The 11,109-nt window shown below is 57.5% G+C and overlaps 2 non-coding genes and 1 pseudogene across 2 annotated transcripts; all 3 read right to left on the minus strand.

Annotated features, from left to right (window-relative positions):
* Positions 1-772: 772 nt before the first annotated feature.
* On the minus strand, positions 773-2,471 carry LOC145460017 (large subunit ribosomal RNA; annotated as a pseudogene).
* A 281-nt stretch (positions 2,472-2,752) lies between these two features.
* Positions 2,753-2,906, minus strand: LOC145460013 (5.8S ribosomal RNA). Its single transcript, XR_013921675.1, has one exon. It is a non-coding gene; the product is annotated as a 5.8S ribosomal RNA (ribosomal RNA).
* Positions 2,907-3,332: 426 nt separating this feature from the next.
* LOC145460005 (small subunit ribosomal RNA) lies at positions 3,333-5,157 on the minus strand. Its single transcript, XR_013921668.1, has one exon. It is a non-coding gene; the product is annotated as a small subunit ribosomal RNA (ribosomal RNA).
* Between the last annotated feature and the right edge of the window lie 5,952 nt (positions 5,158-11,109).

Here is an 11,109-nt window from a genome sequence, read left to right on the forward strand (position 1 = left end):
GGGCCCGCCTGCCGTCTCGCTCGGCCGGAGAGCCGGCGCGGCCACCCAAGAAGGTCGGCTCGCCGCCGTGAGCTACGCGGGCCCGCCTGCCGTCTCACCCGGTCGGCGCCGAGGCGGCGCCAGGGGGTCGGCGCTCTCGGCAGGCCTCACGGGACGGCCGGCGAGCCGTCTCCCGAGCCGCGTCCCGGCCGGCGCCGAGGCGCGGACCGCGCTGTTTTGTACAAGTCTCAGGCGGGTAAACGGCGGGAGTAACTTATTCCACGGGCTCGGCGCGCACTCCGGCATAGGCTCAGAGGGCCGGGCGCTCCGATCGACTCTGCGGCGGCACGGCCGGGACTTCGATCCCGGCAACGCACCCCGGCCGGCGCCGAGGCGCGGACTCTGTCGTTTTCCACGGCCCAGGCACTCTGCCTTGGGCTTCAAGGGCTGGGGACTTCAGCCCGCTCTGCGGCACGGCCGGGACTTCGATCCTGGCAACGCGCCCCGGCCGGCGCCGAGGCGCGGACTCTGTGGTTTTTCCACGCGGCCCAGGCTCTCTGCCTTGGGCCCGGGCGGCATCCGAGGTTCGCCTCGGTTCGGACTCTGTCGATTTTCCGAGGCCGGCACCGCGCTCCGGCAACGGCCCACGCAACGCGCCGAATCTGACGCGCCGCGCTCCGGCCGTCGCCCACGCAACGCCGCGGCCCAAAGCTCACACCTCCCACGCCCCCGCCAGAGGCGGCGGAGACAGCGAGAAAAAAGCGCCCGCGCCCGCCCAGAGGCGAGCCCGGGCGCTGATCATAGATCTCGGGGATGTCTTTCAACGCATCGCAGCGAGAAACTGCTCTAGCGGGTACGACACCCCGATCTCAAACTAGGTCGTCTGCGAATGAAGCGGCACCTCGCCCACGCGAAAAGTGCTACCGTCGTCTCGGCCAGCCCAAGCTTACGGGCCGACGAAGGGTCAACCGACAAAGGCTCCGTCGGCGCCGCCCGCAAAGGCGGCGCCTAGCCGCGCCTCGCTCGCCTCGAGGCACCCGGGACGTCGTCGCTACTCAGGCGGGATTCCGACTTAGAGTCGTTCAGTCGTAATCCCCCAGATGGTAGCTTCGCGCCATCGGCTTGTCAGCCGTGCGCATGAACCAAATGTCTGAATCTGCTGTTTCTCTCGTACTGAGCAGAATTACTGTCGCGACAACGCTTCCTCAGTATGGCAAAACTAACCTGTCTCACGACGGTCTAAACCCAGCTCACGTTCCCTATTTGTGGGTGAACAATTCAACGCTTGGCGAATTCTGCTTCGCAATGATAGGAAGTGCCGAAATCGAAGGATCAAAAAGCAACGTCGCTATGAACGCTCGGCTGCCACAAGCCCAAGTCAGACTCCCCGCCTGACGCTGTCTTAAGAGCGGGTCGCCCGCGGCTCGAAGGCCGCGAGCTTCCAAGGCATAGTTCACCATCTTTCGGGTCCCAACGGGAACGCTCTCGCTCGGCCGCCCCGGCGGCGGCGGCCGGCCGGTCGTGCTCGCGGCCCCGCGAGGGGCCGGATCCGACCTCGCGCGTCCGTGACGCGCTACAGTTTACTTTCGCTCTCGGGTCTCGTACCGCCCGTCAACTCGCGCTCGCGTTAGACTTCTTGGTCCGTGTTTCAAGACGGGTCGGGAAGGTGGCCGACACGACCGCAGACCCCGCGCGCGAGGCGAACGCCCGACCCCGACGACGCGGGAGCCGCCGGCACCGCGAACGGTACCGCCGACGCCCGACGCCTGCCGCGGCCGCACGAACGCCCGCCGCCTCCGGAGAGGCGGCGCGCGCGGCGCCGTCACCTCGGCCCCCGGCCGGCTTTTCGCGCGCCCGGCTGTGACACCGCCGCCCGCGAGGGCGACGGCCACCTTCCGAGCGCGTTTCTGGCCGACCGCGAGCCGGTCGCGGCCCGCCCGGGGAGCTAGTGCGCCGGTGCGTCACGCGCGCCCGGACGCGGACAGGGCTCGCGCCTCCGCCCTTCGCCCGGACGCGCCCGCGCGCCCGACTGAAAGCGACCCCGAGCCCGGACGGGCCCTCCCGTTTACCTCTCGACGGTTTCACGTACTTTTGAACTCTCTCTTCAAAGTGCTTTTCAACTTTCCCTCACGGTACTCGTTCGCTATCGGTCTCGCGACCGTATTCAGTCTTAGATGGAGTTTACCACCCGCTTCAGGCTGCATTCTCAAACAACCCGACTCCGGGAAGACCCTCAGCGGCGGCGGCGCGCGCCCTCGCGGGCCTGACACCCTCGCGGGGGAGAGGCCTCGATCAGAAGGACTTCGGCGCACGCCGGCCGTCGCATTGGGTCTTCCTTACGTCACATTCCGGCGCGCTTCGAGAACGCGCAGGTTCGACGCTGGACAGATCCCGCTTCACTCGCCGTTACTCGGGGAATCCCCGTTGGTTTCTTTTCCACCGCTTAATAATATGCCTAAATTCAGCGGGTAGCCTCGCCTGAACTCAGGTCGAAGTCGTACCTCTGCCGGCCGCTCGCCTCGGCCGGCTCCGGCTCGCTTAGACGCCGGGAGCCGCTCCTCGCAAAGCCGAACGGCGCTTCGACCGCCAGTACCGCGCGCGGAGGCGCGATCGCAACGGCGGCCGAGTCGCAGAACGACCGGGTCCGGCCCCGACGCAGGCGCGCGCCGGTCTACCTCGGGGCGACGGGCTTCGCAGCCCGACGCCCAAACTTTCAGCCTTGTCTTCTCCGCGGGCGGCCCAACCCAAAGCCGCCACGCGCATCGTCACTCGCCGACGCTGAGGCAGACGCGGCGCCGGGATTTGCCCGACGCCGCAATTCGCGTTCAGAATATCGACGTTCAATGTGTTCTGCAATTCACATTACTTCTCGCACTTAGCTGCGTCCTTCATCGACTCGCGAGCCTAGTGATCCACCGTCGAGAGTCGTACTCTCTTTGCTCGTAGGACAACCGCATCGCGTCGCGCATCGTTTTCGTTCGAGGGACTCGGACCTAGAGGCGTTCGGTCTCGGTCCCCCGTCTCGCTCGCGGCGACTCGGACCCGGAGGTCTCAGCCGCCCGCGACGCCTACTTGCTCAAGGCAGACGCCGCTTAACACAGTCTCGTTCGCGGCGACTCGGACCCAGAGGTCTCAGCCACCTCCGCGCCGACTAGCTCAAGGCCGACGCCACTTTAGAGCGTGCCCCGACGACGGATTCCCCGGCCCGCCGTCGAACGCCTGCTCGAATTACAGTCTCGTTCGCGTTAACCGAGCGGCGCCCGCAGGCACCGCGACGCCGAGTCCTCGCGGACCCGGCGCCAGATCGAAGACACTTGAATTGAGGGGCGACCACCGCGGCTCGCCACCAACGATAATGATCCTTCCGCAGGTTCACCTACGGAAACCTTGTTACGACTTTTACTTCCTCTAAACGATCAAGTTCGGTCGCCTTCACTGCGTACCGCCGCGGCCGTCTCCAACCGCGACGGGGCAGATCCGAGGATCTCACTAAACCTTTCAATCGGTAGTAGCGACGGGCGGTGTGTACAAAGGGCAGGGACGTAATCAACGCGAGCTGATGACTCGCGCTTACTGGGAATTCCTCGTTCGAGGGCAACAATTGCAAGGCCCTATCCCAATCACGGACGGGGTTCAACGGGTTACCCGGACCCTTCGGCCCGGGCGGACTCGCTGATCCGCCCAATGTAGCGCGCGTGCGGCCCCGAACATCTAAGGGCATCACAGACCTGTTATTGCTCGATCTCGCGTGGCTAAAAACGCCACTAGTCCCTCTAAGAAGTTTCACGCCGACCGCCGAGGGTCGCGTAACTATTTAGCATGCCAGAGTCTCGTTCGTTATCGGAATTAACCAGACAAATCGCTCCACCAACTAAGAACGGCCATGCACCACCACCCACAGAATCAAGAAAGAGCTGTCAATCTGTCAATCCTTCCCGTGTCCGGGCCGGGTGAGTTTCCCCGTGTTGAGTCAAATTAAGCCGCAGGCTCCACTCCTGGTGGTGCCCTTCCGTCAATTCCTTTAAGTTTCAGCTTTGCAACCATACTTCCCCCGGAACCCAAAGACTTTGGTTTCCCGGAAGCTGCCGGCGAGGTCGTCATCGTAACGCCCGCCGATCGCCAGTTGGGATCGTTTATAGTCAGAACTAGGACGGTATCTGATCGTCTTCGAACCTCTGACTTTCGCTCTTGATTAAAGAAAACATTCTTGGCGAACGCTTTCGCAGTAGTTCGTCTTCCGCCGATCCAAGAATTTCACCTCTAACGGCAGAGTACGGACGCCCCCGGCTGTCCCTCTCAATCATTACCTCGCACTCGCGAACGCCAACGAAACGAGACCGAGGTCTTATTCCATTATTCCATGCAACACTATGCAGGCGAAAAACCTGCTTTGAACACTCTAATTTTTTCAAAGTAAACTCGTCGGTCACCCCGTGCACCCGATCAAGAACACCCGGGAAGCGCCGACAGGCGGAACTCTCGACGCCGGTGCACGCCCTTCGACGGACGGACCGGCGCCGCGCGCTCTTCATCCAACTACGAGCTTTTCAACCGCAACAACTTTAGCATACACTTTCGGAGCTGGAATTACCGCGGCTGCTGGCACCAGACTTGCCCTCCGATGGATACTCGACAAGAGTTTTAGAATGTACTCATTCCGATTGCGGGGCCTCGTTAGAGTCCCGCATCGGTATTTTTCGTCACTACCTCCCCGTGTCGGGAATGGGTAATTTGCGCGCCTGCTGCCTTCCTTGGATGTGGTAGCCGTTTCTCAGGCTCCCTCTCCGGAATCGAACCCTGATTCCCCGTCACCCGTTATCACAAAGGTAAGCCCGTAGCCTACCTTCGAAAGTTGATAGGTCAGACACTTGAATGGTAGGTCGCCGCCGCGAAGGCGTGCGATCCGCGTGGTTATCCAGAGTCATCGAAAGAGACGGGCCCGCGAAGGCCCGGTCGGGTTCGAACCAATAAAAGCGCGCCTCCCGGAGTCGGCGCTCGGTCGCATGTATTAGCTCTGGAATTGCCACAGTTATCCACGTTAGCTCTCGCAAGGACCAAATAAACCAAGACTGATTTAATGAGCCGTTCGCAGTTTCACTTTACGTTCAGTTCGTACTTACACCTGCATGGCTTAATCTTTGAGACAAGCATATCACTACTGGCAGGATCAACCAGATATCTCTCGCGCACTGCGAGCGTCCGCCCCTGGGCCGGGGGTCGGACGTCGGGACCAAGGCGCTCCGCGGCGCCGGCGCCGCCGTTCTCGGCGCCCGTCGCTTTCTTTCGCTCTCTCGATCGCGAGGACCGTTCTCGGGTCGCCCGCCGTCGTCTCGTGGGACGCGGACACCCGCCGTTCACCGCTTAATAGAATCTGCTCGCCGCACGGAACCGAATCCGAGAAGGACGCGAGGCCTGCCGCCGGGGCTCGGGCGCTGCGCTGCCGCGACGCGATGCACGGATAAGCGCCCGGAGCCGCCGCGGCTGACCGAGGACGTCGTGTTTGTATAGCGGGCCTTCCCGCTGACTGGGCGGAGCGTCGCGTCCACGCCGCGTCTTGGTGAGTCCGCTATCCGATAAGCCTCGTGGCCAGGAGAGGTGCGATGTTCTACGACCGACCTGTTCCCGCCGTCTACGGCATATCGGGCAAGCTCGCTCTCGGCGGCGATGGCGTCCGAAACGCAGGGACGCGACGTCCGTTCGCGCTGGAGGCAAGGGCCGCGAGGCCCAGCGTGGGGGACGAGGCATTTGTCGACCGCTGTACGCGTCCGAGACGCGGGGACGAGGCATTTGACGACCGTGCACGGCGCCCGAAGGCGTACTACGCGTCCTAGACGCGGGGACGAGGCATTTGACGACTGTTCGACGCGTCCGAGACGTGGGGACGAGGCATTTGACGACCGTTTCTCGACGCCGGATTCTCTCCTCCGGGACGCCGCTTGGCTACGTAGGAAGGGTCTGGGCCGCGAGGCCCGAAGGACGACGCATCGCGTCCGCGCAACATTTATTGAGTCCGCTCTCCGATATGCCTCATGGCTGTATGACAGGTGTAGGGTCACTATCATCCATATCCCGCCGTCTACGGCATACCGGGCAAGCTCGCTCTATGCAGCGCTTGGCGACACGCAACGTTTAAACCCGCGACTCGAGGTTCGCCGACCCGTGATTAGTGCTGGCTTCGCACCCCCATATGCTTTCGCTCCAACCGGTGACGACGGATCAGTTCCGCCGCGCCGACAGCCCCTCTCGCCGGCAGATTCAACGTTTCGCGCCCGGCCTCCCGTCAGGCGCCGGGCGCGCGCCCCTTCCTATATTAGTCTTTTTCCGAAAACCCTGGTGACTTTTTTCTACTTAGTCGTTTTTCAGAGCCGAACTAAGGCCGGGGGGCCGGAAAATTTTCGCCGACCAAAAAAATTTTTTTTCCCGAAAAATAATTTTTTTTTTCCGAAAAAATAAAAAAAAAATAAAAAAAAAATTTTCCCCAAAGGCCTCCCACGGGACCCCCCACACGAAGTTTGGAGCCGATCCGACCAAGTATAGGCGATTTGCCTATGTTACGGTATGGGCCCTATGTTAAGGTATGGGCGAGGTCCGAAAAACGACTAAGTCCGAAAAATTCCTCGGAAAAAGTCCAAGTTTTTTGCCGGCCAAAAGTATCCCTAGAGGGGCCCCACACGAAGTTTGGAGCCGATCCGACCAAGTATAGGCGATTTGCCTATGTTAAGGTATGGGCCCTATGTTAAGGTATGGGCGAGGTCGAAAAACGACTAAGTCCGAAATTTTCCTCGGAGAAAGTTGATTTTTTTTGCCGGCCAAAAGCCCGCCTAGAGACCCCGCACACGAAGTTTGGAACCGATCCGAGCAAGTCCGGCGCGCCCGCCCATGTTAAGGTATGGGCCCTATGTTAAGGTATGGGCGAGGTCCGAAAAACGACCAAGTCCGAAAAATTCCTCGGAAAAAGTCCAAGTTTTTTGCCGGCCAAAAGCCCGCCTAGAGACCCCGCACACGAAGTTTGGAACCGATCCGAGCAAGTCCGGCGCGCCCGCCCATGCTACGGTATGGGCCCTATGTTAAAGCATGGGCGAGTGTCGAAAAACGACTAAGTCCGAAAAATTTTTTTTTCCCCTAAAAACCACACGGGCGCGTTCCCCGCATTATTTGAAGACGCCCTGCGAAGGAATTATCCCGATCCGACCAACGGCTCGGCCTCCAGAGCCGGTCAAAGGTCCGTTTTTGGCGGCCTTTAACCGGAGATATCTCGGCTCCGGGTGGTCCGAATTCGATAATTTTTTTTTTCCCGGATTCGTCTCGCTGCGCCGCTTCCAACGAGGGGTCCCGCGTCGGTCTGGCCCCAACAGGGGCCGAGCTATTCGCGAAAAACTCGTATCTCGGCTCCTGTGCGCCGTAGAGCTACGTGGATAGTCGCAATGGACTCCTGATGCCAAAGCGAGGGCGAAAATTTTTCTTTCTCGTACGGCCTCCCAGCGACCGGAAAAGTGGCTAGCGGCGGTCTACGGGCTCCCCCGAGTCCGACGGTGGCCTTTATTTGGAAATCGAAGAAAAAAAATTTTTCACCTCGTCGGATTTTTTCTAAGTCCGAAATCTCCATACTATAACACGGGGCCGAGATCGTGAAAAAGTTAAAGTCCGAAAAAAATTTTTTCACCTAAAAACCACACGGGCGCGTTCCCCGCACTGTTTGAAGACGCCCCGCAAAGGAATTATCCCGATCCGACCAACGGCTCGGCCTCCAGAGCCGGTCAAAGGTCCGTTTTTGGCGGCCTTTAACCGGAGATATCTCGGCTCCGGGTGGTCCGAATTCGATAATTTTTTTTTCCCCGGATTCGTCTCGCTGCGCCGCTTCCAACGAGGGGTCCCGCGTCGGTCTGGCCCCAACAGGGGCCGAGCTATTCGCGAAAAACTCGTATCTCGGCTCCTGTGCGCCGTAGAGCTACGTGGATAGTCGCAATGGACTCCTGATGCCAAAGCGAGGGCGAAAATTTTTCTTTCTCGTACGGCCTCCCAGCGACCGGAAAAGTGGCTAGCGGCGGTCTACGGGCTCCCCCGAGTCCGACGGTGGCCTTTATTTGGAAATCGAAGAAAAAAAATTTTTCACCTCGTCGGATTTTTTCTAAGTCCGAAATCTCCATACTATAACACGGGGCCGAGATCGTGAAAAAGTTAAAGTCCGAAAAAAATTTTTTCACCTAAAAACCACACGGGCGCGTTCCCCGCACTGTTTGAAGACGCCCCGCAAAGGAATTATCCCGATCCGACCAACGGCTCGGCCTCCAGAGCCGGTCAAAGGTCCGTTTTGGGCGGCCTTTAACCGGAGATATCTCGGCTCCGGGTGGTCCGAATTCGATAATTTTTTTTTCCCGGATTCGTCTCGCTGCGCCGCTTCCAACGAGGGGTCCCGCGTGGGTCTGGCCCCAACAGGGGCCGAGTTATTCGCGAAAAACTCGTATCTCGGCTCCTGTGCGCCGTAGAGCTACGTGGATAGTCGCAATGGACTCCTGATGCCAAAGCGAGGGCGAAAATTTTTCTTTCTCGTACGGCCTCCCAGCGACCGGAAAAGTGGCTAGCGGCGGTCTACGGGCTCCCCCGAGTCCGACGGTGGCCTTTATTTGGAAATCGAAGAAAAAAAATTTTTCACCTCGTCGGATTTTTTCTAAGTCCGAAATCTCCATACTATAACACGGGGCCGAGATCGTGAAAAAGTTAAAGTCCGAAAAAAAATTTTTTCACCTAAAAACCACACGGGCGCGTTCCCCGCACTGTTTGAAGACGCCCCGCAAAGGAATTATCCCGATCCGACCAACGGCTCGGCCTCCAGAGCCGGTCAAAGGTCCGTTTTGGGCGGCCTTTAACCGGAGATATCTCGGCTCCGGGTGGTCCGAATTCGATAATTTTTTTTTTCCCGGATTCGTCTCGCTGCGCCGCTTCCAACGAGGGGTCCCGCGTGGGTCTGGCCCCAACAGGGGCCGAGTTATTCGCGAAAAACTCGTATCTCGGCTCCTGTGCGTCCTAGAGCTACGTGCATAGTCGCAATGGACTCGTGATGCCAGAACGAGGGTGAAATTTTTACTTTTTCGTACGGCCTCCCAGCGCCCGCAAAACAGTGTATTCGCCTTCTACGGGCTCCCACGAGTCCGTCGGTGTGCGGGAAATCGGAATCGGAGAAAAAAAAATTTTCCAAAATTTTCTCAAAAATCGATTAGGTCCAAACTCTTGTTTCGGCGGGTACTGCTTTGTCGATATCGCTACTGGTCCGCGTCGGAGACCAGTTAAAGAGGTCTCTCCCTGTTGTAGGCCCTGCACCAGACAACCACAGCGAGATTTAGGACCTTAAACAGTGTCACGGCCCCGTAATTGTCGCGCAAAATTCAAAAAATCGTAAAAAACAGTGTTTCGGCGGGTACTGCTCCGTCGATATCGCTCCTGGTCCGTGTCGGAGACCCGTAAAAGAGGTCTCTCCCTGTTGTACTCCGAGCACACGACAACCACAGCGAGATTGAGGCCCTGAAACAGTGTGACTGCTCCGCAATAGTCGGTCAAAAACCCAAAAAAATTGAAAAAAATCGTGAAAAATCGTGTTTCGGCGGGTACTGCATCGTCTATATTGGTAGTTGTGCGTGCCGGTTACGTGTAAAACTGGTTTAGGCGTCTTGTAGACTTGGCACAAGACAACCAGAGCGTGATTTAGGACCTTATACAGTGTCAACAACCGCCCAAAATGCATAAAAATCGTCAAAAAACGTGTTTCGGCGGGTACTGCATCGTCTATATTGGTAGTTGTGCGTGCCGGTTACGTGTAAAACTGGTTTAGGCGTCTTGTAGACTTGGCACAAGACAACCAGAGCGTGATTTAGGACCTTAAACAGTGTCAACAACCGCCCAAAATGCATAAAAATCGTCAAAAAACGTGTTTCGGCGGGCCCCAGACCGATTTTCGAGAAAAAAAATTTCGGGCCCTCTATGACGTAATAATGACCCGGGAATATATTTTTCCAGAAAATTCTCGCCGCGCGCTCATATGCTAGTGAACTGTCGCGTTAGAAGGACGTTCGGAGTGGATTACCGTGCATCAAGAACATTTATTGGAATCTCAAGTCACCGGGTGAGTGAAAATTTCTTGTAGTTGTCAAATCCACATACTTTAGCGTGGCGCGATTCGGCGAAATAGCTTTAACCGAGTCCAAAACCGTGTTTCGGCGGGTACTGCATCGTCTATATTGGTAGTTGTGCGTGTCGGTTACGTGTAAAACGGGTTTAGGCGTCTTGTAGACTTGGCACAAGACAACCAGAGCGTGATTTAGGACCTTATACAGTGTCAACAACCGCCCAAAATGCATAAAAATCGTCAAAAAACGTGTTTCGGCGGGTACTGCATCGTCTATATTGGTAGTTGTGCGTGTCGGTTACGTGTAAAACGGGTTTAGGCGTCTTGTAGACTTGGCACAAGACAACCAGAGCGTGATTTAGGACCTTATACAGTGTCAACAACCGCCCAAAATGCATAAAAATCGTCAAAAAACGTGTTTCGGCGGGTACTGCATCGTCTATATTGGTAGTTGTGCGTGTCGGTTACGTGTAAAACGGGTTTAGGCGTCTTGTAGACTTGGCACAAGACAACCAGAGCGTGATTTAGGACCTTATACAGTGTCAACAACCGCCCAAAATGCATAAAAATCGTCAAAAAACGTGTTTCGGCGGGTACTGCATCGTCTATATTGGTAGTTGTGCGTGCCGGTTACGTGTAAAACTGGTTTAGGCGTCTTGTAGACTTGGCACAAGACAACCAGAGCGTGATTTAGGACCTTATACAGTGTCAACAACCGCCCAAAATGCATAAAAATCGTCAAAAACCGTGTTTCGGCGGGTACTGCATCGTCTATATTGGTAGTTGTGCGTGCCGGTTACGTGTAAAACTGGTTTAGGCGTCTTGTAGACTTGGCACAAGACAACCAGAGCGTGATTTAGGACCTTAAACAGTGTCAACAACCGCCCAAAATGCATAAAAATCGTCAAAAAACGTGTTTCGGCGGGCCCCAGACCGATTTTCGAGAAAAAAAATTTCGGGCCCTCTATGACGTAATAATGACCCGGGAATATATTTTTCCAGAAAATTCT

The sequence above is a fragment of the Botryllus schlosseri genome, unplaced genomic scaffold, assembly GCF_051294905.1.
Source record: "Botryllus schlosseri isolate E-star unplaced genomic scaffold, Bs_hap1 Bs30a, whole genome shotgun sequence".
Lineage (NCBI taxonomy): Eukaryota > Metazoa > Chordata > Ascidiacea > Stolidobranchia > Styelidae > Botryllus > Botryllus schlosseri.